Here is a 24,116-nt window from a genome sequence, read left to right on the forward strand (position 1 = left end):
CTTCTTTGTGTTCTGTGAAATCATCTCACAGAGTTACAGCTTTCCCTTCAAGAAGCCTTTCGCTAAGACAGTTCTTGTGGAATTGGCAAAGTGATATTTGGAAGCCCATAGAGGGCTATGGTGAAAAAGGAAATATCCTCAGATGAAATCTGGAAAGAAGCTTTCTGAGAAACTGCTTAGTGTTCTGTTCATTCATCTCACAGAGTTACATCTGTGTTTCGTGGATCTCTTTGCTAGCCTTATTTCTGTGGAATCTGAGAACAGATATTTCGGATCCCTTTGAAGACTATATGGCCAAAGGAAATACCATCCGATAACAAAGAGAAAGAAGCTTTCTGAGAAACTTCTTTCTGTTCTGTGAAATCACCTCACAGAGTTACAGCTTTCCCCTCAAGAAGCCTTTCGCTAAGACAGTTCTTGTGCAATGGGCAAAGTGATATTTGGAAGCCCATAGAGGGCTATGGTGAAAAAGGAAATATCCTCAGATGAAATCTGGAAAGAAGCTTTCTGAGAAACTGCTCTGTGATGTGTGACTTCCACTCACAGAGTTACATCTGTATTTCGTGGATCTCTTTGCTAGCCTTATTTCTGTGGAATCTGAGAACAGATATTTCGGATCCCTTTGAAGACTATAGGGCCAAAGGAAATATCCTCTGATAACAAAGAGAAAGAAGCTTTCTGAGAAACTTCTTTGTGTTCTGTGAAATCATCTCACAGAGTTACAGCTTTCCCCTCAAGAAGCCTTTCGCTAAGACAGTTCTTGTGGAATTGGCAAAGTGATATTTGGAAGCCCGTAGAGGGCCATGGTGAAAAAGGAAATATCCTCAGATGAAATCTGGAAAGAAGCCTTCTGAGAAACTGCTTAGTGTTCTGTTCATTCATCTCACAGAGTTACATCTGTGTTTCGTGGATCTCTTTGCTAGCCTTATTTCTGTGGAATCTGAGAACAGATATTTCGGATCCCTTTGAAGACTATAGGGCGAAAGGAAATATCCTCTGATAACAAAGAGAAAGAAGCTTTCTGAGAAACTTCTTTGTGTTCTGTGATATCACCTCACAGAGTTACAGCTTTCCCCTCAAGAAGCCTTTCGCTAAGACAGTTCTTGTGGAATTGGCAAAGTGATATTTGGAAGCCCATAGAGGGCTATGGTGAAAAAGGAAATATCCTCAGATGAAATCTGGAAAGAAGCTTTCTGAGAAACTGCTTAGTGTTCTGTTCATTCATCTCACAGAGTTACATCTGTATTTCGTGAATCTCTTTGCTAGCCTTATTTCTGTGGAATCTGAGAACACATATTTGGGATTCCTTTTAAGACTATAGAGCCAAAGTAAATATCCTCCGATAACAAAGAGAAAGAAGCTTTCTGAGAAACTTCTTTGTGTTCTGTGAAATCATCACACAGAGTTACAGCTTTCCCCTCAAGAAGCCTTTCGCTAAGACAGTTCTTGTGGAATTGGCAAAGTAATACTTGGAAGCCCATAGAGGGCGATGGTGAAAAAGGAAATATCCTCAGATGAAATCTGGAAAGAAGCTTTCTGAGAAACTGCTCTGTGACGTGTGACTTCCACTCACAGAGTTACATCTGTATTTCGTGGATCTCCTTGCTAACCTTATTTCTGTGGAATCTGAGAACAGATATTTTGGATCCCTTTGAAGACTATAGGGCCAAAGGAAATATCCTCCGATAACAAAGAGAAAGAAGCTTTCTGAGAAACTTCTTTGTGTTCTGTGAAATCATCTCACAGAGTTACAGCTTTCCCCTCAAGAAGCCTTTCGCTAAGACAGATCTTGTGGAATTGGAAAAGTGATATTTTTAAGCCCATAGAGGGCTATGGTGAAAAAGGAAATATCCTCAGATGAAATCTTGAAAGAACCTTTCTGAGAAATTGCTTAGTGTTCTGTTCATTCATCTCACAGAGTTACATCTGTATTTCGTGGATCTCTTTGCTGGCCTTATTTCTGTGGAATCTGAGAACAGATATTTCGGATCCCTTTGAAGACTATAGGGCCAAAGGAAATATCCTCCGATAACAAAGAGAAAGAAACTTTCTGAGAAACTTCTTTGTGTTCTGTGAAATCATCTCACAGAGTTACAGCTTTCCCCTCAAGAAGCCTTTCGCTAAGACAGTTCTTGTGGAATTGGCAAAGTGATATTTGGAAGCCCATAGAGGGCTATGGTGAAAAAGGAAATATCCTCAGATGAAATCTGGAAAGAAGCTTTCTGAGAAACTGCTCTGTTATGTGTGACTTCCACTCAAAGAGTTACAACTGTATTTCGTGGATCTCTTTGCTAGCCTTATTTCTGTGGAATCTGAGAACAGATATTTCGGATCCCTTTGAAGACTATAGGGCCAAAGGAAATATCCTATGATAACAAAGAGAAAGAAGCTATCTGAGAAACTTCTTTGTGTTCTGTGAAATCATCTCACAGAGTTACAGCTTTCCCCTCAAGAAGCCTTTCGCTAAGACAGTTCTTGTGGAAATGGCAAAGTGATATTTGGAAGCCCGTGGAGGGCTATGGTGAAAAAGGAAATATCCTCAGATGAAATCTGGAAAGAAGCTTTCTGAGAAACTGCTTCGTGTTCTGTTCATTCATCTCACAGAGTTACATCTGTGTTTCGTGGATCTCTTTGCTAGCCTTATTTCTGTGGAATCTGAGAACAGATATTTCGGATCCCTTTGAAGACTATAGGGCCAAAGGAATTATCCTCCGATAACAAAGAGAAAGAAGCTTTCTGAGAAACTTCTTTGTGTTCTGTGAAATCATCTCACAGAGTTACAGCTTTCCCCTCAAGAAGCCTTTCGCTAAGACAGTTCTTGTGGAATTGGAAAAGTGATATTTGGAAGCCCATAGAGGGCTACGGTGAAAAAGGAAATATCCTCAGATGAAATCTGGAAAGAAGCTTTCTGAGAAACTGCTTAGTGTTCTGTTCATTCATCTCACAGAGTTACATTCGTATTTCGTGGATCTCTTTGCTAGCCTTATTTCTGTGGAATCTGAGAACAGATATTTCGGATCCCTTTGAAGACTATAGGGCCAAAGGAAATATCCTCTGATAACAAAGAGAAAGAAGCTTTCTGAGAAACTTCTTTGTGTTCTGTGAAATCATCTCACAGAGTTACAGCTTTCCCCTCAAGAAGCCTTTCGCTAAGACAGTTCTTGTGGAATTGGAAAAGTGATATTTGGAAGCCCATAGAGGGCTATGGTGAAAAAGGAAATATCCTCAGATGAAACCTGGAAAGAAGCTTTCTGAGAAACTGCTTAGTGTTCTGTTCATTCATCTCACAGAGTTAAATCTGTATTTCGTGGATCTCTTTGCTAGCCTTTTTTCTGTGGAATCTGAGAACAGATATTTCGGATCCCTTTGAAGACTATATGGCCAAAGGAAATATCATCCGATAACAAAGAGAAAGAAGCTTTCTGAGAAACTTCTTTGTGTTCTGTGAAATCATCTCACAGAGTTACAGCTTTCCCCTCAAGAAGCCTTTCGCTAAGACAGTTCTTGTGGAATTGGCAAAGTGATAGTTGGAAGCCCATAGAGGGCTACGGTGAAAAAGGAAATATCCTCAGATGAAATCTGGAAAGAAGCTTTCTGAGAAACTGCTCTGTGATGTGTGACTTCCACTCACAGAGTTACATCTGTTTTTCGTGGATCTCTTTGCTAGCCTTATTTCTGTGGAATCTGAGAACAGATATTTCGGATCCCTTTGAAGACTATAGGGCCAAAGGAAATATCCTCTGATAACAAAGAGAAAGAAGCTTTCTGAGAAACTTCTTTGTGTTCTGTAAATCATCTCACAGAGTTACAGCTTTCCCCTCAAGAAGCCTTTCGCTAAGACAGTTCTTGTGGAATTGGCAAAGTGATATTTGGAAGCCCATAGAGGGCTATGGTGAAAAAGGAAATATCCTCAGATGAAATCTGGAAAGAAGCTTTCTGAGAAACTGCTTAGTGTTCTGTTCATTCATCTCACAGAGTTACATCTGTGTTTCGTGGATCTCTTTGCTAGCCTTATTTCTGTGGAATCTGAGAACAGATATTTCGGATCCCTTTGAAGACTACAGGGCAAAAGGAAATATCCTCCGATAACAAAGAGAAAGAAGCTTTCTGAGAAACTTCTTTGTGTTCTGTGAAATCATCTCACAGAGTTACAGCTTTCCCCTCAAGAAGCCTTTCGCTAAGACAGTTCTTGTGGAATTGGCAAAGTGATATTTGGAAGCCCCTAGAGGGCTATGGTGAAAAAGGAAATATCCTCAGATGAAATCTGGAAAGAAGCTTTCTGAGAAACTGCTTAGTGTTCTGTTCATTCATCTCACAGAGTTACATCTGTATTTCGTGGATCTCTTTGCTAGCCTTATTTCTGTGGAATCTGAGAACAGATATTTCGGATCCCTTTGAAGACTATAGGGCCAAAGGAAATATCCTCCGATAACAAAGAGAAAGAAGCTTTCTGAGAAACTTCTTTGTGTTCTGTGAAATCATCTCACAGAGTTACAGCTTTCCCCTCAAGAAGCCTTTCGCTAAGACAGTTCTTGTGGAATTGGCAAAGTGATATTTGGAAGCCCATAGAGGGCTAAGGTGAAAATGGAAATATCCTCAGATGAAATCTGGAAAGAAGCTTTCTGAGAAACTGCTTAGTGTTCTATTCATTCATCTCACAGAGTTACATCTGTGTTTCGTGCATCTATTTGCTAGCCTTTTTTCTGTTGGATATGAGAACAGATATTTCGGATCCCTTTGAAGACTATAGGGCAAAAGGAAATATCCTCCGATAACAAAGAGAAAGAAGCTTTCTGAGAAACTTCTTTGTGTTCTGTGAAATCATCTAACAGAGTTACAGCTTTCCTCTCAAGAAGCCTTTCGCTAAGACAGTTCTTGTGGAATTGGCCAAGTGATATTTGGAAGCCCATAGAGGGCTATGGTGAAAAAGGAAATATCCTCAGATGAAATCTGGAAAGAAGCTTTCTGAGAAACTGCTTAGTGTTCTGTTCATTCATCTCACAGAGTTACATCTGTGTTTCGTGGATCTCTTTGCTAGCCTTATTTCTGTGGAATCTGAGAACAGATACTTCGGATCCCTTGGAAGACTATATGGTCGAAGGAAATATCATCCGATAACAAAGAGAAAGAAGCTTTCTGAGAAACTTCTTTGTGTTCTGTGAAATCATCTCACAGAGTTACAGCTTTCCCCTCAAGAAGCCTTTCGCTAAGACAGTTCTTGTGGAATTGGCAAAGTGATATTTGGAAGCCCATAGAGGGCTATGGTGAAAAAGGAAATATCCTCAGATGAAATCTGGAAAGAAGCTTTCTGAGAAACTGCTCTGTGATGTGTGACTTCCACTCACAGAGTTACATCTGTATTTCGTGGATCTCTTTGCTAGCCTTATTTCTGTGGAATCTGAGAACAGATATTTCGGATCTCTTTGAAGACTATAGGGCGAAAGGAAATATCCTATGATAACAAAGAGAAAGAAGCTATCTGAGAAACTTCTTTGTGTTCTGTGAAATCATCTCACAGAGTTACAGCTTTCCCCTCAAGAAGCCTTTCGCTAAGACAGTTCTTGTGGAATTGGCAAAGTGATATTTGGAAGCCCATAGAGGGCTATGGTGAAAAAGGAAATATCCTCAGATGAAATCTGGAAAGAAGCTTTCTGAGAAACTGCTTAGTGTTCTATTCATTCATCTCACAGAGTTACATCTGTGTTTCGTGGATCTCTTTGCTAGCCTTATTTCTGTGGAATCTGAGAACAGATATTTCGGATCCCTTTGAAGACTACAGGGCCAAAGGAAATATCCTCCGATAACAAAGAGAAAGAAGCTTTCTGAGAAACTTCTTTGTGTTCTGTGAAATCATCTCACAGAGTTACAGCTTTCCCCTCAAGAAGCCTTTCGCTAAGACAGTTCTTGTGGAATTGGCAAAGTGATATTTGGAAGCCCATAGAGGGCTATGGTGAAAAAGGAAATATCCTCAGATGAAATCTGGAAAGAAGCTTTCTGAGAAACTGCTCTGTGATGTGTGACTTCCACTCACAGAGTTACATCTGTATTTCGTGGATCTCTTTGCTAGCCTTATTTCTGTGGAATCTGAGAACAGATATTTCGGATCCCTTTGAAGACTATAGGGCCAAAGGAAATATCCTATGATAACAAAGAGAAAGAAGCTATCTGAGAAACTTCTTTGTGTTCTGTGAAATCATCTCACAGAGTTACAGCTTTCCCCTCAAGAAGCCTTTCGCTAAGACAGTTCTTGTGGAATTGGCAAAGTGATATTTGGAAGCCCATAGACGGCTATGGTGAAAAAGGAAATATCCTCAGATGAAATCTGGAAAGAAGCTTTCTGAGAAACTGCTTAGTGTTCTGTTCATTCATCTCACAGAGTTACATCGGTATTTCGTGGATCTCTTTCCTAGCCTTATTTCTGTGGAATCTGAGAACAGATATTTCGGATCCCTTTGAAGACTATAGGGCCAAAGGAAATATCCTGCGATAACAAAGAGAAAGAAGCTTTCTGAGAAACTTCTTTGTGTTCTGTGAAATCATCTCACAGAGTTACAGCTTTCCCCTCAAGAAGTCTTTCGCTAAGACAGTTCTTGTGGAATTGGCAAAGTGATATTTGGAAGCCCATAGAGGGCTATGGTGAAAATGGAAATATCCTCAGATGAAATCTGGAAAGAAGCTTTCTGAGAAACTGCTTAGTGTTCTGTTCATTCATCTCACAGAGTTACATCTGTGTTTCGTGGATCTCTTTGCTAGCCTTATTTCTGTGGAATCTGAGAACAGATATTTCGGATCCCTTTGAAGACTATATGGTCGAAGGAAATATCATCCGATAACAAAGAGAAAGAAGCTTTCTGAGAAACTTCTTTGTGTTCTGTGAAATCATCTCACAGAGTTACAGCTTTCATCTCAAGAAGCCTTTCGCTAAGACAGTTCTTGTGGAATTGGCAAAGTGATATTTGGAAGCCCATAGAGGGCTATGGTGAAAAAGGAAATATCCTCAGATGAAATCTGGAAAGAAGCTTTCTGAGAAACTGCTCTGTGATGTGTGACTTCCACTCACAGAGTTACATCTGTATTTCGTGGATCTCTTTGCTAGCCTTATTTCTGTGGAATCTGAGAACAGATATTTCGGATCCCTTTGAAGACTATAGGGCGAAAGGAAATATCCTATGATAACAAAGAGAAAGAAGCTATCTGAGAAACTTCTTTGTGTTCTGTAAATCATCTCACAGAGTTACAGCTTTCCCCTCAAGAAGCCTTTCGCTAAGACAGTTCTTGTGGAATTGGCAAAGTGATATTTGGAAGCCCGTAGAGGGCTATGGTGAAAAAGGAAATATCCTCAGATGAAATCTGGAAAGAAGCTTTCTGAGAAACTACTTCGTGTTCTGTTCATTCATCTCACAGAGTTACATCTGTGTTTCGTGGATCTCTTTGCTAGCCTTATTTCTGTGGAATCTGAGAACAGATATTTCGGATCCCTTTGAAGACTATAGGGCCAAAGGAATTATCCTCCGATACCAAAGAGAAAGAAGCTTTCTGAGAAACTTCTTTGTGTTCTGTGAAATCATCTCACAGAGTTACAGCTTTCCCCTCAAGAAGCCTTTCGCTAAGACAGTTCTTGTGGAATTGGCAAAGTGATATTTGGAAGCCCATAGAGGGCTATGGTGAAAAAGGAAATATCCTCAGATGAAATCTGGAAAGAAGCTTTCTGAGAAACTGCTCTGTGATGTGTGACTTCCACTCACAGAGTTACATCTGTATTTCGTGGATCTCTTTGCTAGCCTTATTTCTGTGGAATCTGAGAACAGATATTTCGGATCCCTTTGAAGACTATAGGGCGAAAGGAAATATCCTATGATAACAAAGAGAAAGAAGCTATCTGAGAAACTTCTTTGTGTTCTGTGAAATCATCTCACAGAGTTACAGCTTTCCCCTCAAGAAGCCTTTCGCTAAGACAGTTCTTGTGGAATTGGCAAAGTGATATTTGGAAGCCCATAGAGGGCTATGGTGAAAAAGGAAATATCCTCAGATGAAATCTGGAAAGAAGCTTTCTGAGAAACTGCTTAGTGTTCTATTCATTCATCTCACAGAGTTACATCTGTGTTTCGTGGATCTCTTTGCTAGCCTTATTTCTGTGGAATCTGAGAACAGATATTTCGGATCCCTTTGAAGACTACAGGGCCAAAGGAAATATCCTCCGATAACAAAGAGAAAGAAGCTTTCTGAGAAACTTCTTTGTGTTCTGTGAAATCATCTCACAGAGTTACAGCTTTCCCCTCAAGAAGCCTTTCGCTAAGACAGTTCTTGTGGAATTGGCAAAGTGATATTTGGAAGCCCATAGAGGGCTATGGTGAAAAAGGAAATATCCTCAGATGAAATCTGGAAAGAAGCTTTCTGAGAAACTGCTCTGTGATGTGTGACTTCCACTCACAGAGTTACATCTGTATTTCGTGGATCTCTTTGCTAGCCTTATTTCTGTGGAATCTGAGAACAGATATTTCGGATCCCTTTGAAGACTATAGGGCCAAAGGAAATATCCTATGATAACAAAGAGAAAGAAGCTATCTGAGAAACTTCTTTGTGTTCTGTGAAATCATCTCACAGAGTTACAGCTTTCCCCTCAAGAAGCCTTTCGCTAAGACAGTTCTTGTGGAATTGGCAAAGTGATATTTGGAAGCCCATAGACGGCTATGGTGAAAAAGGAAATATCCTCAGATGAAATCTGGAAAGAAGCTTTCTGAGAAACTGCTTAGTGTTCTGTTCATTCATCTCACAGAGTTACATCGGTATTTCGTGGATCTCTTTCTTAGCCTTATTTCTGTGGAATCTGAGAACAGATATTTCGGATCCCTTTGAAGACTATAGGGCCAAAGGAAATATCCTGCGATAACAAAGAGAAAGAAGCTTTCTGAGAAACTACTTCGTGTTCTGTTCATTCATCTCACAGAGTTACATCTGTGTTTCGTGGATCTCTTTGCTAGCCTTATTTCTGTGGAATCTGAGAACAGATATTTCGGATCCCTTTGAAGACTATAGGGCCAAAGGAATTATCCTCCGATACCAAAGAGAAAGAAGCTTTCTGAGAAACTTCTTTGTGTTCTGTGAAATCATCTCACAGAGTTACAGCTTTCCCCTCAAGAAGCCTTTCGCTAAGACAGTTCTTGTGGAATTGGCAAAGTGATATTTGGAAGCCCATAGAGGGCTATGGTGAAAAAGGAAATATCCTCAGATGAAATCTGGAAAGAAGCTTTCTGAGAAACTGCTTAGTGTTCTATTCATTCATCTCACAGAGTTACATCTGTGTTTCGTGGATCTCTTTGCTAGCCTTATTTCTGTGGAATCTGAGAACAGATATTTCGGATCCCTTTGAAGACTATAGGGCAAAAGGAAATATCCTCCGATAACAAAGAGAAAGAAGCTTTCTGAGAAACTTCTTTGTGTTCTGTGAAATCATCTCACAGAGTTACAGCTTTCCCCTCAAGAAGCCTTTCGCTAAGACAGTTCTTGTGGAATTGGCAAAGTGATAGTTGGAAGCCCATAGAGGGCTACGGTGAAAAAGGAAATATCCTCAGATGAAATCTGGAAAGAAGCTTTCTGAGAAACTGCTCTGTGATGTGTGACTTCCACTCACAGAGTTACATCTGTTTTTCGTGGATCTCTTTGCTAGCCTTATTTCTGTGGAATCTGAGAACAGATATTTCGGATCCCTTTGAAGACTATAGGGCCAAAGGAAATATCCTCTGATAACAAAGAGAAAGAAGCTTTCTGAGAAACTTCTTTGTGTTCTGTAAATCATCTCACAGAGTTACAGCTTTCCCCTCAAGAAGCCTTTCGCTAAGACAGTTCTTGTGGAATTGGCAAAGTGATATTTGGAAGCCCATAGAGGGCTATGGTGAAAAAGGAAATATCCTCAGATGAAATCTGGAAAGAAGCTTTCTGAGAAACTGCTTAGTGTTCTGTTCATTCATCTCACAGAGTTACATCTGTGTTTCGTGGATCTCTTTGCTAGCCTTATTTCTGTGGAATCTGAGAACAGATATTTCGGATCCCTTTGAAGACTACAGGGCCAAAGGAAATATCCTCCGATAACAAAGAGAAAGAAGCTTTCTGAGAAACTTCTTTGTGTTCTGTGAAATCATCTCACAGAGTTACAGCTTTCCCCTCAAGAAGCCTTTCGCTAAGACAGTTCTTGTGGAATTGGCAAAGTGATATTTGGAAGCCCCTAGAGGGCTATGGTGAAAAAGGAAATATCCTCAGATGAAATCTGGAAAGAAGCTTTCTGAGAAACTGCTTAGTGTTCTGTTCATTCATCTCACAGAGTTACATCTGTATTTCGTGGATCTCTTTGCTAGCCTTATTTCTGTGGAATCTGAGAACAGATATTTCGGATCCCTTTGAAGACTATAGGGCCAAAGGAAATATCCTCCGATAACAAAGAGAAAGAAGCTTTCTGAGAAACTTCTTTGTGTTCTGTGAAATCATCTCACAGAGTTACAGCTTTCCCCTCAAGAAGCCTTTCGCTAAGACAGTTCTTGTGGAATTGGCAAAGTGATATTTGGAAGCCCATAGAGGGCTAAGGTGAAAATGGAAATATCCTCAGATGAAATCTGGAAAGAAGCTTTCTGAGAAACTGCTTAGTGTTCTATTCATTCATCTCACAGAGTTACATCTGTGTTTCGTGCATCTATTTGCTAGCCTTTTTTCTGTTGGATATGAGAACAGATATTTCGGATCCCTTTGAAGACTATAGGGCAAAAGGAAATATCCTCCGATAACAAAGAGAAAGAAGCTTTCTGAGAAACTTCTTTGTGTTCTGTGAAATCATCTCACAGAGTTACAGCTTTCCCCTCAAGAAGCCTTTCGCTAAGTCAGTTCTTGTGGAATTGGCCAAGTGATATTTGGAAGCCCATAGAGGGCTATGGTGAAAAAGGAAATATCCTCAGATGAAATCTGGAAAGAAGCTTTCTGAGAAACTGCTTAGTGTTCTGTTCATTCATCTCACAGAGTTACATCTGTGTTTCGTGGATCTCTTTGCTAGCCTTATTTCTGTGGAATCTGAGAACAGATACTTCGGATCCCTTGGAAGACTATATGGTCGAAGGAAATATCATCCGATAACAAAGAGAAAGAAGCTTTCTGAGAAACTTCTTTGTGTTCTGTGAAATCATCTCACAGAGTTACAGCTTTCCCCTCAAGAAGCCTTTCGCTAAGACAGTTCTTGTGGAATTGGCAAAGTGATATTTGGAAGCCCATAGAGGGCTATGGTGAAAAAGGAAATATCCTCAGATGAAATCTGGAAAGAAGCTTTCTGAGAAACTGCTCTGTGATGTGTGACTTCCACTCACAGAGTTACATCTGTATTTCGTGGATCTCTTTGCTAGCCTTATTTCTGTGGAATCTGAGAACAGATATTTCGGATCTCTTTGAAGACTATAGGGCGAAAGGAAATATCCTATGATAACAAAGAGAAAGAAGCTATCTGAGAAACTTCTTTGTGTTCTGTGAAATCATCTCACAGAGTTACAGCTTTCCCCTCAAGAAGCCTTTCGCTAAGACAGTTCTTGTGGAATTGGCAAAGTGATATTTGGAAGCCCATAGAGGGCTATGGTGAAAAAGGAAATATCCTCAGATGAAATCTGGAAAGAAGCTTTCTGAGAAACTGCTTAGTGTTCTATTCATTCATCTCACAGAGTTACATCTGTGTTTCGTGGATCTCTTTGCTAGCCTTATTTCTGTGGAATCTGAGAACAGATATTTCGGATCCCTTTGAAGACTACAGGGCCAAAGGAAATATCCTCCGATAACAAAGAGAAAGAAGCTTTCTGAGAAACTTCTTTGTGTTCTGTGAAATCATCTCACAGAGTTACAGCTTTCCCCTCAAGAAGCCTTTCGCTAAGACAGTTCTTGTTGAATTGGCAAAGTGATATTTGGAAGCCCATAGAGGGCTATGGTGAAAAAGGAAATATCCTCAGATGAAATCTGGAAAGAAGCTTTCTGAGAAACTGCTCTGTGATGTGTGACTTCCACTCACAGAGTTACATCTGTATTTCGTGGATCTCTTTGCTAGCCTTATTTCTGTGGAATCTGAGAACAGATATTTCGGATCCCTTTGAAGACTATAGGGCCAAAGGAAATATCCTATGATAACAAAGAGAAAGAAGCTATCTGAGAAACTTCTTTGTGTTCTGTGAAATCATCTCACAGAGTTACAGCTTTCCCCTCAAGAAGCCTTTCGCTAAGACAGTTCTTGTGGAATTGGCAAAGTGATATTTGGAAGCCCATAGACGGCTATGGTGAAAAAGGAAATATCCTCAGATGAAATCTGGAAAGAAGCTTTCTGAGAAACTGCTTAGTGTTCTGTTCATTCATCTCACAGAGTTACATCGGTATTTCGTGGATCTCTTTCTTAGCCTTATTTCTGTGGAATCTGAGAACAGATATTTCGGATCCCTTTGAAGACTATAGGGCCAAAGGAAATATCCTGCGATAACAAAGAGAAAGAAGCTTTCTGAGAAACTACTTCGTGTTCTGTTCATTCATCTCACAGAGTTACATCTGTGTTTCGTGGATCTCTTTGCTAGCCTTATTTCTGTGGAATCTGAGAACAGATATTTCGGATCCCTTTGAAGACTATAGGGCCAAAGGAATTATCCTCCGATACCAAAGAGAAAGAAGCTTTCTGAGAAACTTCTTTGTGTTCTGTGAAATCATCTCACAGAGTTACAGCTTTCCCCTCAAGAAGCCTTTCGCTAAGACAGTTCTTGTGGAATTGGCAAAGTGATATTTGGAAGCCCATAGAGGGCTATGGTGAAAAAGGAAATATCCTCAGATGAAATCTGGAAAGAAGCTTTCTGAGAAACTGCTTAGTGTTCTATTCATTCATCTCACAGAGTTACATCTGTGTTTCGTGGATCTCTTTGCTAGCCTTATTTCTGTGGAATCTGAGAACAGATATTTCGGATCCCTTTGAAGACTATAGGGCAAAAGGAAATATCCTCCGATAACAAAGAGAAAGAAGCTTTCTGAGAAACTTCTTTGTGTTCTGTGAAATCATCTCACAGAGTTACAGCTTTCCCCTCAAGAAGCCTTTCGCTAAGACAGTTCTTGTGGAATTGGCAAAGTGATATTTGGAAGCCCATAGAGGGCTATGGTGAAAAAGGAAATATCCTCAGATGAAATCTGGAAAGAAGCTTTCTGAGAAACTGCTCTGTGATGTGTGACTTCCACTCACAGAGTTACATCTGTATTTCGTGGATCTCTTTGCTAGCCTTATTTCTGTGGAATCTGAGAACAGATATTTCGGATCCCTTTGAAGACTATAGGGCCAAAGGAAATATCCTATGATAACAAAGAGAAAGAAGCTATCTGAGAAACTTCTTTGTGTTCTGTGAAATCATCTCACAGAGTTACAGCTTTCCCCTCAAGAAGCCTTTCGCTAAGACAGTTCTTGTGGAATTGGCAAAGTGATATTTGGAAGCCCATAGAGGGCTATGGTGAAAAAGGAAATATCCTCAGATGAAATCTGGAAAGAAGCTTTCTGAGAAACTGCTTAGTGTTCTATTCATTCATCTCACAGAGTTACATCTGTGTTTCGTGGATCTCTTTGCTAGCCTTATTTCTGTGGAATCTGAGAACAGATATTTCGGATCCCTTTGAAGACTACAGGGCCAAAGGATATATCCTCCGATAACAAAGAGAAAGAAGCTTTCTGAGAAACTTCTTTGTGTTCTGTGAAATCATCTCACAGAGTTACAGCTTTCCCCTCAAGAAGCCTTTCGCTAAGACAGTTCTTGTGGAATTGGCAAAGTGATATTTGGAAGACCATAGAGGGCTATGGTGAAAAAGGAAATATCCTCAGATGAAATCTGGAAAGAAGCTTTCTGAGAAACTGCTCTGTGATGTGTGACTTCCACTCACAGAGTTACATCTGTATTTCGTGGATCTCTTTGCTAGCCTTATTTCTGTGGAATCTGAGAACAGATATTTCGGATCCCTTTGAAGACTATAGGGCCAAAGGAAATATCCTATGATAACAAAGAGAAAGAAGCTATCTGAGAAACTTCTTTGTGTTCTGTGAAATCATCTCACAGAGTTACAGCTTTCCCCTCAAGAAGCCTTTCGCTAAGACAGTTCTTGTGGAATTGGCAAAGTGATATTTGGAAGCCCATAGACGGCTATGGTGAAAAAGGAAATATCCTCAGATGAAATCTGGAAAGAAGCTTTCTGAGAAACTGCTTAGTGTTCTGTTCATTCATCTCACAGAGTTACATCGGTATTTCGTGGATTTCTTTGCTAGCCTTATTTCTGTGGAATCTGAGAACAGATATTTCGGATCCCTTTGAAGACTATAGGGACAAAGGAAATATCCTGCGATAACAAAGAGAAAGAAGCTTTCTGAGAAACTACTTCGTGTTCTGTTCATTCATCTCACAGAGTTACATCTGTGTTTCGTGGATCTCTTTGCTAGCCTTATTTCTGTGGAATCTGAGAACAGATATTTCGGATCCCTTTGAAGACTATAGGGCCAAAGGAATTATCCTCCGATACCAAAGAGAAAGAAGCTTTCTGAGAAACTTCTTTGTGTTCTGTGAAATCATCTCACAGAGTTACAGCTTTCCCCTCAAGAAGCCTTTCGCTAAGACAGTTCTTGTGGAATTGGCAAAGTGATATTTGGAAGCCCATAGAGGGCTATGGTGAAAAAGGAAATATCCTCAGATGAAATCTGGAAAGAAGCTTTCTGAGAAACTGCTTAGTGTTCTATTCATTCATCTCACAGAGTTACATCTGTGTTTCGTGGATCTCTTTGCTAGCCTTATTTCTGTGGAATCTGAGAACAGATATTTCGGATCCCTTTGAAGACTATAAGGCAAAAGGAAATATCCTCCGATAACAAAGAGAAAGAAGCTTTCTGAGAAACTTCTTTGTGTTCTGTGAAATCATCTCACAGAGTTACAGCTTTCCCCTCAAGAAGCCTTTCGCTAAGACAGTTCTTGTGGAATTGGGAAAGTGATATTTGGAAGCCCATAGAGGGCTATGGTGAAAAAGGAAATATCCTCAGATGAAATCTGGAAAGAAGCTTTCTGAGAAACTGCTCTGTGATGTGTGACTTCCACTCACAGAGTTACATCTGTATTTCGTGGATCTCTTTGCTAGCCTTATTTCTGTGGAATCTGAGAACAGATATTTCGGATCCCTTTGAAGACTATAGGGCGAAAGGAAATATCCTATGATAACAAAGAGAAAGAAGCTATCTGAGAAACTTCTTTGTGTTCTGTGAAATCATCTCACAGAGTTACAGCTTTCCCCTCAAGAAGCCTTTCGCTAAGACAGTTCTTGTGGAAATGGCAAAGTGATATTTGGAAGCCCGTGGAGGGCTATGGTGAAAAAGGAAATATCCTCAGATGAAATCTGGAAAGAAGCTTTCTGAGAAACTGCTTCGTGTTCTGTTCATTCATCTCACAGAGTTACATCTGTGTTTCGTGGATCTCTTTGCTAGCCTTATTTCTGTGGAATCTGAGAACAGATATTTCGGATCCCTTTGAAGACTATAGGGCCAAAGGAATTATCCTCCGATAACAAAGAGAAAGAAGCTTTCTGAGAAACTTCTTTGTGTTCTGTGAAATCATCTCACAGAGTTACAGCTTTCCCCTCAAGAAGCCTTTCGCTAAGACAGTTCTTGTGGAATTGGAAAAGTGATATTTGGAAGCCCATAGAGGGCTACGGTGAAAAAGGAAATATCCTCAGATGAAATCTGGAAAGAAGCTTTCTGAGAAACTGCTTAGTGTTCTGTTCATTCATCTCACAGAGTTACATTCGTATTTCGTGGATCTCTTTGCTAGCCTTATTTCTGTGGAATCTGAGAACAGATATTTCGGATCCCTTTGAAGACTATAGGGCCAAAGGAAATATCCTCTGATAACAAAGAGAAAGAAGCTTTCTGAGAAACTTCTTTGTGTTCTGTGAAATCATCTCACAGAGTTACAGCTTTCCCCTCAAGTGGCCTTTCGCTAAGACAGTTCTTGTGGAATTGGAAAAGTGATATTTGGAAGCCCATAGAGGGCTATGGTGAAAAAGGAAATATCCTCAGATGAAACCTGGAAAGAAGCTTTCTGAGAAACTGCTTAGTGTTCTGTTCATTCATCTCACAGAGTTAAATCTGTATTTCGTGGATCTCTTTGCTAGCCTTTTTTCTGTGGAATCTGAGAACAGATATTTCGGATCCCTTTGAAGACTATATGGCCAAAGGAAATATCATCCGATAACAAAGAGAAAGAAGCTTTCTGAGAAACTTCTTTGTGTTCTGTGAAATCATCTCACAGAGTTACAGCTTTCCCCTCAAGAAGCCTTTCGCTAAGACAGTTCTTGTGGAATTGGCAAAGTGATAGTTGGAAGCCCATAGAGGGCTACGGTGAAAAAGGAAATATCCTCAGATGAAATCTGGAAAGAAGCTTTCTGAGAAACTGCTCTGTGATGTGTGACTTCCACTCACAGAGTTACATCTGTTTTTCGTGGATCTCTTTGCTAGCCTTATTTCTGTGGAATCTGAGAACAGATATTTCGGATCCCTTTGAAGACTATAGGGCCAAAGGAAATATCCTCTGATAACAAAGAGAAAGAAGCTTTCTGAGAAACTTCTTTGTGTTCTGTAAATCATCTCACAGAGTTACAGCTTTCCCCTCAAGAAGCCTTTCGCTAAGACAGTTCTTGTGGAATTGGCAAAGTGATATTTGGAAGCCCATAGAGGGCTATGGTGAAAAAGGAAATATCCTCAGATGAAATCTGGAAAGAAGCTTTCTGAGAAACTGCTTAGTGTTCTGTTCATTCATCTCACAGAGTTACATCTGTGTTTCGTGGATCTCTTTGCTAGCCTTATTTCTGTGGAATCTGAGAACAGATATTTCGGATCCCTTTGAAGACTACAGGGCCAAAGGAAATATCCTCCGATAACAAAGAGAAAGAAGCTTTCTGAGAAACTTCTTTGTGTTCTGTGAAATCATCTCACAGAGTTACAGCTTTCCCCTCAAGAAGCCTTTCGCTAAGACAGTTCTTGTGGAATTGGCAAAGTGATATTTGGAAGCCCCTAGAGGGCTATGGTGAAAAAGGAAATATCCTCAGATGAAATCTGGAAAGAATCTTTCTGAGAAACTGCTTAGTGTTCTGTTCATTCATCTCACAGAGTTACATCTGTATTTCGTGGATCTCTTTGCTAGCCTTATTTCTGTGGAATCTGAGAACAGATATTTCGGATCCCTTTGAAGACTATAGGGCCAAAGGAAATATCCTCCGATAACAAAGAGAAAGAAGCTTTCTGAGAAACTTCTTTGTGTTCTGTGAAATCATCTCACAGAGTTACAGCTTTCCCCTCAAGAAGCCTTTCGCTAAGACAGTTCTTGTGGAATTGGCAAAGTGATATTTGGAAGCCCATAGAGGGCTAAGGTGAAAATGGAAATATCCTCAGATGAAATCTGGAAAGAAGCTTTCTGAGAAACTGCTTAGTGTTCTATTCATTCATCTCACAGAGTTACATCTGTGTTTCGTGCATCTATTTGCTAGCCTTTTTTCTGTTGGATATGAGAACAGATATTTCGGATCCCTTTGAAGACTATAGGGCAAAAGGAAATATCCTCCGATAACAAAGAGAAAGAAGCTTTCTGAGAAACTTCTTTGTGTTCTGTGAAATCATCTCACAGAGTTACAGCTTTCCCCTCAAGAAGCCTTTCGCTAAGTCAGTTCTTGTGGAATTGGCCAAGTGATATTTGGAAGCCCATAGAGGGCTATGGTGAAAAAGGAAATATCCTCAGATGAAATCTGGAAAGAAGCTTTCTGAGAAACTGCTTAGTGTTCTGTTCATTCATCTCACAGAGTTACATCTGTGTTTCGTGGATCTCTTTGCTAGCCTTATTTCTGTGGAATCTGAGAACAGATACTTCGGATCCCTTGGAAGACTATATGGTCGAAGGAAATATCATCCGATAACAAAGAGAAAGAAGCTTTCTGAGAAACTTCTTTGTGTTCTGTGAAATCATCTCACAGAGTTACAGCTTTCCCCTCAAGAAGCCTTTCGCTAAGACAGTTCTTGTGGAATTGGCAAAGTGATATTTGGAAGCCCATAGAGGGCTATGGTGAAAAAGGAAATATCCTCAGATGAAATCTGGAAAGAAGCTTTCTGAGAAACTGCTCTGTGATGTGTGACTTCCACTCACAGAGTTACATCTGTATTTCGTGGATCTCTTTGCTAGCCTTATTTCTGTGGAATCTAAGAACAGATATTTCGGATCTCTTTGAAGACTATAGGGCGAAAGGAAATATCCTATGATAACAAAGAGAAAGAAGCTATCTGAGAAACTTCTTTGTGTTCTGTGAAATCATCTCACAGAGTTACAGCTTTCCCCTCAAGAAGCCTTTCGCTAAGACAGTTCTTGTGGAATTGGCAAAGTGATATTTGGAAGCCCATAGAGGGCTATGGTGAAAAAGGAAATATCCTCAGATGAAATCTGGAAAGAAGCTTTCTGAGAAACTGCTTAGTGTTCTATTCATTCATCTCACAGAGTTACATCTGTGTTTCGTGGATCTCTTTGCTAGCCTTATTTCTGTGGAATCTGAGAACAGATATTTCGGATCCCTTTGAAGACTACAGGGCCAAAGGAAATATCCTCCGATAACAAAGAGAAAGAAGCTTTCTGAGAAACTTCTTTGTGTTCTGTGAAATCATCTCACAGAGTTACAGCTTTCCCCTCAAGAAGCCTTTCGCTAAGACAGTTCTTGTTGAATTGGCAAAGTGATATTTGGAAGCCCATAGAGGGCTATGGTGAAAAAGGAAATATCCTCAGATGAAATCTGGAAAGAAGCTTTCTGAGAAACTGCTCTGTGATGTGTGACTTCCACTCACAGAGTTACATCTGTATTTCGTGGATCTCTTTGCTAGCCTTATTTCTGTGGAATCTGAGAACAGATATTTCGGATCCCTTTGAAGACTATAGGGCCAAAGGAAATATCCTATGATAACAAAGAGAAAGAAGCTATCTGAGAAACTTCTTTGTGTTCTGTGAAATCATCTCACAGAGTTACAGCTTTCCCCTCAAGAAGCCTTTCGCTAAGACAGTTCTTGTGGAATTGGCAAAGTGATATTTGGAAGCCCATAGACGGCTATGGTGAAAAAGGAAATATCCTCAGATGAAATCTGGAAAGAAGCTTTCTGAGAAACTGCTTAGTGTTCTGTTCATTCATCTCACAGAGTTACATCGGTATTTCGTGGATCTCTTTCCTAGCCTTATTTCTGTGGAATCTGAGAACAGATATTTCGGATCCCTTTGAAGACTATAGGGCCAAAGGAAATATCCTGCGATAACAAAGAGAAAGAAGCTTTCTGAGAAACTTCTTTGTGTTCTGTGAAATCATCTCACAGAGTTACAGCTTTCCCCTCAAGAAGCCTTTCGCTAAGACAGTTCTTGTGGAATTGGCAAAGTGATATTTGGAAGCCCATAGAGGGCTATGGTGAAAATGGAAATATCCTCAGATGAAATCTGGAAAGAAGCTTTCTGAGAAACTGCTTAGTGTTCTGTTCATTCATCTCACAGAGTTACATCTGTGTTTCGTGGATCTCTTTGCTAGCCTTATTTCTGTGGAATCTGAGAACAGATATTTCGGATCGCTTTGAAGACTATATGGTCGAAGGAAATATCATCCGATAACAAAGAGAAAGAAGCTTTCTGAGAAACTTCTTTGTGTTCTGTGAAATCATCTCACAGACTTACAGCTTTCATCTCAAGAAGCCTTTCGCTAAGACAGTTCTTGTGGAATTGGCAAAGTGATATTTGGAAGCCCATAGAGGGCTATGGTGAAAAAGGAAATATCCTCAGATGAAATCTGGAAAGAAGCTTTCTGAGAAACTGCTCTGTGATGTGTGACTTCCACTCACAGAGTTACATCTGTATTTCGTGGATCTCTTTGCTAGCCTTATTTCTGTGGAATCTGAGAACAGATATTTCGGATGCCTTTGAAGACTATAGGGCGAAAGGAAATATCCTATGATAACAAAGAGAAAGAAGCTATCTGAGAAACTTCTTTGTGTTCTGTGAAATCATCTCACAGAGTTACAGCTTTCCCCTCAAGAAGCCTTTCGCTAAGACAGTTCTTGTGGAATTGGCAAAGTGATATTTGGAAGCCCGTAGAGGGCTATGGTGAAAAAGGAAATATCCTCAGATGAAATCTGGAAAGAAGCTTTCTGAGAAACTACTTCGTGTTCTGTTCATTCATCTCACAGAGTTACATCTGTGTTTCGTGGATCTCTTTGCTAGCCTTATTTCTGTGGAATCTGAGAACAGATATTTCGGATCCCTTTGAAGACTATAGGGCCAAAGGAATTATCCTCCGATACCAAAGAGAAAGAAGCTTTCTGAGAAACTTCTTTGTGTTCTGTGAAATCATCTCACAGAGTTACAGCTTTCCCCTCAAGAAGCCTTTCGCTAAGACAGTTCTTGTGGAATTGGCAAAGTGATATTTGGAAGCCCATAGAGGGCTATGGTGAAAAAGGAAATATCCTCAGATGAAATCTGGAAAGAAGCTTTCTGAGAAACTGCTTAGTGTTCTATTCATTCATCTCACAGAGTTACATCTGTGTTTCGTGGATCTCTTTGCTAGCCTTATTTCTGTGGAATCTGAGAACAGATATTTCGGATCCCTTTGAAGACTATAGGGCAAAAGGAAATATCCTCCGATAACAAAGAGAAAGAAGCTTTCTGAGAAACTTCTTTGTGTTCTGTGAAATCATCTCACAGAGTTACAGCTTTCCCCTCAAGAAGCCTTTCGCTAAGACAGTTCTTGTGGAATTGGCAAAGTGATATTTGGAAGCCCGTAGAGGGCTATGGTGAAAAAGGAAATATCCTCAGATGAAATCTGGAAAGAAGCTTTCTGAGAAACTACTTCGTGTTCTGTTCATTCATCTCACAGAGTTACATCTGTGTTTCGTGGATCTCTTTGCTAGCCTTATTTCTGTGGAATCTGAGAACAGATATTTCGGATCCCTTTGAAGACTATATGGTCGAAGGAAATATCATCCGATAACAAAGAGAAAGAAGCTTTCTGAGAAACTTCTTTGTGTTCTGTGAAATCATCTCACAGACTTACAGCTTTCATCTCAAGAAGCCTTTCGCTAAGACAGTTCTTGTGGAATTGGCAAAGTGATATTTGGAAGCCCATAGAGGGCTATGGTGAAAAAGGAAATATCCTCAGATGAAATCTGGAAAGAAGCTTTCTGAGAAACTGCTCTGTGATGTGTGACTTCCACTCACAGAGTTACATCTGTATTTCGTGGATCTCTTTGCTAGCCTTATTTCTGTGGAATCTGAGAACAGATATTTCGGATCCCTTTGAAGACTATAGGGCGAAAGGAAATATCCTATGATAACAAAGAGAAAGAAGCTATCTGAGAAACTTCTTTGTGTTCTGTGAAATCATCTCACAGAGTTACAGCTTTCCCCTCAAGAAGCCTTTCGCTAAGACAGTTCTTGTGGAATTGGCAAAGTGATATTTGGAAGCCCGTAGAGGGCTATGGTGAAAAAGGAAATATCCTCAGATGAAATCTGGAAAGAAGCTTTCTGAGAAACTACTTCGTGTTCTGTTCATTCATCTCACAGAGTTACATCTGTGTTTCGTGGATCTCTTTGCTAGCCTTATTTCTGTGGAATCTGAGAACAGATATTTCGGATCCCTTTGAAGACTATAGGGCCAAAGGAATTATCCTCCGATACCAAAGAGAAAGAAGCTTTCTGAGAAACTTCTTTGTGTTCTGTGAAATCATCTCACAGAGTTACAGCTTTCCCCTCAAGAAGCCTTTCGCTAAGACAGTTCTTGTGGAATTGGCAAAGTGATATTTGGAAGCCCATAGAGGGCTATGGTGAAAAAGGAAATATCCTCAGATGAAATCTGGAAAGAAGCTTTCTGAGAAACTGCTTAGTGTTCTATTCATTCATCTCACAGAGTTACATCTGTGTTTCGTGGATCTCTTTGCTAGCCTTATTTCTGTGGAATCTGAGAACAGATATTTCGGATCCCTTTGAAGACTATAGGGCAAAAGGAAATATCCTCCGATAACAAAGAGAAAGAAGCTTTCTGAGAAACTTCTTTGTGTTCTGTGAAATCATCTCACAGAGTTACAGCTTTCCCCTCAAGAAGCCTTTCGCTAAGACAGTTCTTGTGGAATTGGCAAAGTGATATTTGGAAGCCCATAGAGGGCTATGGTGAAAAAGGAAATATCCTCAGATGAAATTTGGAAAGAAGCTTTCTGAGAAACTGCTCTGTGATGTGTGACTTCCACTCACAGAGTTACATCTGTATTTCGTGGATCTCTTTGCTAGCCTTATTTCTGTGGAATCTGAGAACAGATATTTCGGATCCCTTTGAAGACTATAGGGCGAAAGGAAATATCCTATGATAACAAAGAGAAAGAAGCTATCTGAGAAACTTCTTTGTGTTCTGTGAAATCATCTCACAGAGTTACAGCTTTCCCCTCAAGAAGCCTTTCGCTAAGACAGTTCTTGTGGAATTGGCAAAGTGATATTTGGAAGCCCATAGAGGGCTATGGTGAAAAAGGAAATATCCTCAGATGAAATCTGGAAAGAAGCTTTCTGAGAAACTGCTTAGTGTTCTATTCATTCATCTCACAGAGTTACATCTGTGTTTCGTGGATCTCTTTGCTAGCCTTATTTCTGTGGAATCTGAGAACAGATATTTCGGATCCCTTTGAAGACTACAGGGCCAAAGGAAATATCCTCCGATAACAAAGAGAAAGAAGCTTTCTGAGAAACTTCTTTGTGTTCTGTGAAATCATCTCACAGAGTTACAGCTTTCCCCTCAAGAAGCCTTTCGCTAAGACAGTTCTTGTGGAATTGGCAAAGTGATATTTGGAAGCCCATAGCGGGCTATGGTGAAAAAGGAAATATCCTCAGATGAAATCTGGAAAGAAGCTTTCTGAGAAACTGCTCTGTGATGTGTGACTTCCACTCACAGAGTTACATCTGTATTTCGTGGATCTCTTTGCTAGCCTTATTTCTGTGGAATCTGAGAACAGATATTTCGGATCCCTTTGAAGACTATAGGGCCAAAGGAAATATCCTATGATAACAAAGAGAAAGAAGCTATCTGAGAAACTTCTTTGTGTTCTGTGAAATCATCTCACAGAGTTACAGCTTTCCCCTCAAGAAGCCTTTCGCTAAGACAGTTCTTGTGGAATTGGCAAAGTGATATTTGGAAGCCCATAGACGGCTATGGTGAAAAAGGAAATATCCTCAGATGAAATCTGGAAAGAAGCTTTCTGAGAAACTGCTTAGTGTTCTGTTCATTCATCTCACAGAGTTACATCGGTATTTCGTGGATCTCTTTCCTAGCCTTATTTCTGTGGAATCTGAGAACAGATATTTCGGATCCCTTTGAAGACTATAGGGCCAAAGGAAATATCCTGCGATAACAAAGAGAAAGAAGCTTTCTGAGAAACTACTTCGTGTTCTGTTCATTCATCTCACAGAGTTACATCTGTGTTTCGTGGATCTCTTTGCTAGCCTTATTTCTGTGGAATCTGAGAACAGATATTTCGGATCCCTTTGAAGACTATAGGGCCAAAGGAATTATCCTCCGATACCAAAGAGAAAGAAGCTTTCTGAGAAACTTCTTTGTGTTCTGTGAAATCATCTCACAGAGTTACAGCTTTCCCCTCAAGAAGCCTTTCGCTAAGACAGTTCTTGTGGAATTGGCAAAGTGATATTTGGAAGCCCATAGAGGGCTATGGTGAAAAAGGAAATATCCTCAGATGAAATCTGGAAAGAAGCTTTCTGAGAAACTGCTTAGTGTTCTATTCATTCATCTCACAGAGTTACATCTGTGTTTCGTGGATCTCTTTGCTAGCCTTATTTCTGTGGAATCTGAGAACAGATATTTCGGATCCCTTTGAAGACTATAGGGCAAAAGGAAATATCCTCCGATAACAAAGAGAAAGAAGCTTTCTGAGAAACTTCTTTGTGTTCTGTGAAATCATCTCACAGAGTTACAGCTTTCCCCTCAAGAAGCCTTTCGCTAAGACAGTTCTTGTGGAATTGGCAAAGTGATATTTGGAAGCCCATAGA

The sequence above is a fragment of the Macaca fascicularis genome, chromosome 8 (assembly GCF_037993035.2).
Source record: "Macaca fascicularis isolate 582-1 chromosome 8, T2T-MFA8v1.1".
Lineage (NCBI taxonomy): Eukaryota > Metazoa > Chordata > Mammalia > Primates > Cercopithecidae > Macaca > Macaca fascicularis.